This window comes from Arachis duranensis, unplaced genomic scaffold (genome assembly GCF_000817695.3).
Source record: "Arachis duranensis cultivar V14167 unplaced genomic scaffold, aradu.V14167.gnm2.J7QH unplaced_Scaffold_165934, whole genome shotgun sequence".
NCBI lineage: Eukaryota > Viridiplantae > Streptophyta > Magnoliopsida > Fabales > Fabaceae > Arachis > Arachis duranensis.
Window position 1 is genome coordinate 2,881,681 of NW_026264258.1, and position 5,663 is coordinate 2,887,343.

The following is a 5,663-nucleotide window of genomic DNA, read 5'->3' on the forward strand; positions in this document are numbered from 1 at the left end:
CCCATTACTATTTATACGTGATTTATTTAATATATTTATAACTATTTATTACTATTTACACGTGATTTATTTAATGGGCAGTAACTACCCATTACTAGTTACCCATTACTATTTATACGTTCGGGAATAACTATCCATTACTATTTACACGTGATTTATTAGATGGACATTACTACCCATTATTAGTTACCCATTGTTATTTACACGTCATTTATTTAATAGACAGTAACTACCCATCACTATTTATACGTGATTTATTTAATGAGCAGTAACTATCCATTACTAGTTACCCATTACTATTTACACGTGATTTATTTAATGGACAGTAACTATCCATTACTAGTTAATCCTTATCATTTAAAATAGACTAAAATTGACATATCTATTTTAATCTCTTCTATCCATCTTTTTATGTACTAATTGCATGACAAAAATTTGGATTATTGATATTATTAATATTTTTTATTATTTTTAATTTTTTAAAAAAAATACATATATCTCGTTTAAATACATTTCGCTTACACGGTAAACTAGATAAACATATGTCGCATACATCTATCTTATCTGTTGTGTATATTTCGTTTACACTGTAAATCAAATAAGCATGTGTTGCATACATCTGTCTTATCTGTTTACAAAGTAAACAAGATATATGCAAAATTATCTCGTATAAATTAGATAAGAGGAATATTTATTTCGATAAATATTTTTAAAATTATTTATTTTGATAATTATTACATTTATTTAATTTATAAAAATAAAAAATTCCATGTATATACACCAAAAAACCTATTTCTAATAAAAATCCACATATTTTTTCCATGTAAGAAAAAAATGATCCGATTTCTGCACTCTATATCTTAAACGAGCTCCATTTGAGGTTAACACCAAAATCTCATTTTATTTTTTGGGTTGTAGTAAAATCCGTGGGTTTCACCGATTTGGAAGGCACAGCACGGAACCTTGGGAAAAGAGAAAGAAAGTCCAAAGTTTAGGTTAGCTTTTCTAAACACTCTCTCTTCCTCTTTTTTCTTACTTCATTCTTGTCAACGACACTCTCTTTCTATCTTCTTCTTCCACAGTAACTCTAACATTTTTTCATGGTCTAGCTTTTGGAATTTTTGTGCAAAAGTCTTAGAAATGAAATACTCATCATAGACACTATTTAAAGTTTGAAGCTTTACAACCTTTTAAAGATACCCACCAAAGCATTTGCAGCCATGCCACCCATAAAAAAATATAAAGATGGCTTTGAATTTTTTTTTTTTTGGAAGGGAATTTCAACAACCATTTTCCTTCCCAAACCTCTTTCCTTTGAAGTTATACATTACATACATAGATGTTCCTTCTAGGATGCTGATTTTATGTTTCCGGTAAGCTCTTTGTTTTAATTTCATATCAAATATAATGTATTTTTTTTTGGAAAAAATAAAAATAAAAAATAAACTGATTCTTTGAAACCCGCCAGTTCATCGGTTTTTTAAAAAATCTCCCAAATCAAACCGGGTTTCACTGGTTTTACGCCTTATCCGGTCTTGTAACTAACCTGAACCGACTTTGAGGTCGGATTACCGGTTTTTCGGTCTAACTGATTGAGTCAATTTAGTTTTTACAATTCTGTTTGTTTTAGAAGCCAGATCAAATCATGTTAATTAAAAGGAGAAAACAAAAAGTGACAAGTTTTTTTTTAGTATCCCGTTATGATCAAGAAAATCAATATCATAACCTACTTTCTTCTATTTCTATATAAACAGCATATTTGTTTGTATAATTTCGTAGTTTGAATCAAAGGGAATTGAATTGAATTAGCAAATTAGCAACAATGGCAAAGAGTTCAATGAAGCTAGCATTTTGGATCCTCTTGTTTGTTTGCATATCTGGTTAGTCTCTCTAATCTTTTCCTCTTCCTAAATATGGTTCCTATTATTTTACTTTTTGAGTTTAAATAATAGAATGAATTTCCTTCCCTTTATTTTTCAAATCTTTATTATGTTTAATTTTTTTAGACAAAAATAAAATAAAAGTTAAAGTAGAAGAGGGGAGAGAGTGAAATTAAAGAGAAAAATGATTGGTTGGAGAGTGGATAACAAGAAAAATATGTTTAAATAAATTTTCTATTTTTTGAAATAATAATAATAATAATAATAATAATAATAATAATAATAATAATAATAATAATAATAATAATAATAATAATAATAATAAAAAGAAGTGTCTTATGTGATTGTTATTATTGTAATTGGACAGTGGAAGTAGCAAGAATTGAAGCAAGGGGACCCTTTGAATGTCCAAGGATGATAAATTGTGAGAGTGTGTGTCAAGGATTTCCCAGTTGCTGCATAAATGGAAAATGCATTTGTCAGAAATGCCCTTCTCAGAAAACTGAAGATGATTATCAACCTCTACAGGACACTACTAAACCCAATTCTCAGTTAAATTAGGCCTTGTTTTTGTTCTTGTTCTCCTAACTGGTGATCATCTACTAGCTGGTTAACAGCACTAGTATTGTATGCTCTTTGATATCTTTTAATAAATAAATAAATAAATAATATTTACGGATAATTTTTTTAGCAATGGAGACCTAGTATGTGTTATGCACAATTATGGTGCTATAACGTGTTTTTTATGGATATGGAGATGAATTTTTTTTTTAATTAGAATTTGCAAATTGGAGGCTTAGTTTTGTCAGCAATACCAAACCTAGGGTCCGATTATGGCGTGGTGAAGGTGATGAACAAATCGGAATTTAGGATACAAAATTTAGGGTCCAATTTACACATTTAAACATAAACCTGACCCTCACATTTGTATTTTTTTTAAAAAAAATTGAAAATCACAAATCTGATCCTCACATTTGTGCTCTCCACATGAAAAAAGAAAAATACATCAAGTCTCCACATTATTTGAAAAGCCAACACCAAAATAAAAAGCAAGTATTTACTTGTGAAAAATAGTTGTGTGTATCTGCCAAATACTGATTTCCACATTTCCAAAATACCAAAATCTCTCTAACTTCACTACTAAATATTACAATCAATATCCGTATTATTAAGATTAACAGTGATCATGCTATAATCACAAACTGAAGCACCAAATCACTATAAATAGTTTAGAAACTACACCAAATGACTATTTTGTATAGTAAATTGGTTTTAAACTGGTTAATAATATGGTGGACCAATTTAAATTAGTTTATATAGGGAAAAAAAACTAGTTTAGCATTTGAAAAATTGGTTTTAACTTTTAACCACTAATACCCTCACTTTGAGAATGTTTACTATCTGCAACTAAAAATTTATGGCTCTTTCCATCCACGCTTATAATACTAGAACCTGGAGCCTTGGTTATTCCTTTCTTCTTCATCTGTCATCTGATTGAAAAGCCTACAACCTTCGTTGACCAAGCCAGAATGGCAGCAAGCTGTGAAAATGGCCAAAAATATGACCTCATTAGACCTCGTGCCGGATTCAATCAACTCTGCAAATTGTTTCAATGCTTCTTGAATTCTTGTCCACGTCCATTTATTGCATTCTGCGCCATCTCTATACATCCTGTTTGATTTGGCTTCCATCAATGTATTCATGGACCCATCTGCGATAATCAAAACCTGATGCCTGCATTTCATAGAACATGTCAAGTGATTCGTTCAGATTTCGGAAATTGGCATTGCACCAATCCACCTATCATACTAGTCTAAGAAACAATGTCCTTCTTAGACATTTCATCAAACACTTGCCTTGCATCTTCAACAGACTCACCCTTCATACACATATCCATCACAGCATTGCCTAACTCTAACCGACCCAGTTTCGCACAAGCCCCGAGCATGCTAACAATAGTTGCCACATTAAGCTCAACATTCATTCTCAAAAACAATGCAAGGGCTTCTTCAAACAACCCAGCCTTCACATTCCCAGATATCAAACCAGTCTAACTGTCTAAGACACCACATCTCTCATAGGCATTTCATCAAACACCTTGCAAGCACTGTACTTGTTTCAATTTGCTTCAAGCTCCAATCAAATTGCTTCAAGTAATTGCAGCGGTAATGAACCTCAGTGACATGATTACTGATAAAGTTTGAAACTTTGGAGATAAGTCACTGAAAACAAGGGCAGAGATCAATAATTGTGCATGGATTTGCTTGAAGGATCTCAAATAAAATTCGATCATATATTTTTGACCCTCCAATAACATATACAGCATATTCAACTGTTTCAGCTTTTTTTTGGTGTACACTGTTTCAGCATTTTGGATCAACCCACTATGTATTGGGCTTATTATAATGATCTTATTGGATATATTATTGGGCTTATCAATTAGTTCCATCTTCTTGAGGCCCATTTATTTTCAATGCTATATATTTAAAAAAATAATAAACTATTATTTCTATCCACGAAAACTAAAAATGCTGACATATTTATCCATAGAACAAAAAAAAATATAATTTATACTCATGAAATATGGTTCCAAATAATAAAATTATTCAAATACTAAAAAATTACCTAAAATTTTTAATTACCCTTATCTTTATCACCATTTTTCTAATCTCAAATTTCACCACCACCCCCTTCACCCAACCACCCAAATGGAAGAGTTTCTAACCGTAATGCCCTTCACTCAACCACCCAAATAGAAGAGTTTTTAACCATAACCCTCTTCACCACTCCCTGTCCCTTCTAATCTCAAATTCCACCCCCACCCCCTTCACTCAGCAACCTTAAATGGAAGTATTTCTAACTCTAACCCTCTTTACCCAGCCACCACTCCGTGTCCCTCCAAAACTCATACATAGGGACATTATACACACACCTCCACCCGAGGAAGAAAAAGAGAATAGGAGGGGGAGGGAAACCGCACTGGTAACGTGGGGACTCGCCGTCGCTATTGCATCATCGTCGTCGTTATTGAGGGAGCCCGAAGAGGAGATGCGAGCTAGAACCGAGGAAGGGGGAGCTGTCGCCGCCGTCGCGCCTTGCTGCTGCAGGCTCCGTCGTGTCTGTTGCCTCCATTGATTGAGTCCGTCGCTGTCGTTGTCGCTGGTCTGGAAAGAAGAGAGAGCGTAAGAGATCGGAAAAGGAAGAGAAAGCGACAGTGCCAGTGGGTGTCACTGCCACCATCATCCTCGACGCTGTTTAGTGAGGAAGGAAGAACCGTAACAAGGAAAGAGAGCAGGAGTCCGTCGCTATCACTGCCGAGTGAAGGTTTAGTTGGTTGGAAACGGATTGAGATCTGTATCTTATGACGGTCACATCTGCTACCCCTTCAATAGAGTTACAACAAGACGGTTGAAATTTGTACTTGTCCTGTATTTGTACTTGAGTGGTGGTGGTAGTTAGGATTTAGGGTGGTGGTGAAGAAGAATTTTAGTGGTAGTAGGATTTGGGATTGAAAAAATGGTGGTACGGAATAAGAGGAGAAGTTAAAGATGGATTATATTAGAGGGTAATTTGAGAATTTCAATTAATTTTTTTGGATTTGAATAATTTTATTAGCAAAAATTTATGTTTTATGAGTACAAATAATTATTTTTTTTATAAAAAGATATATTAGCGTTTTCAACTTTTGTGAATAAAAATACTAATTTACTCTTTAAAAATATTAGTAATTAAAAGCTGAGACCTTAACTCATGTAGTAACCTATATGCTTCTTAATATACTCA

At 33.0% G+C, this 5,663-nt stretch overlaps 1 long non-coding RNA gene across 2 annotated transcripts; it reads left to right on the forward strand.

Annotated features, from left to right (window-relative positions):
* Window positions 1-864: 864 nt before the first annotated feature.
* Window positions 865-2,552, forward strand: LOC127743855 (uncharacterized). Of its 2 annotated transcripts, none has more exons than XR_008005176.1 (3): window positions 865-995; window positions 1,780-1,880; window positions 2,248-2,552. It is a non-coding gene; the product is annotated as an uncharacterized LOC127743855 (long non-coding RNA). The 2 variants fall into 2 exon arrangements; XR_008005175.1 differs by lacking the exon at window positions 865-995 and adding an exon at window positions 1,263-1,373.
* Window positions 2,553-5,663: the final 3,111 nt, after the last annotated feature.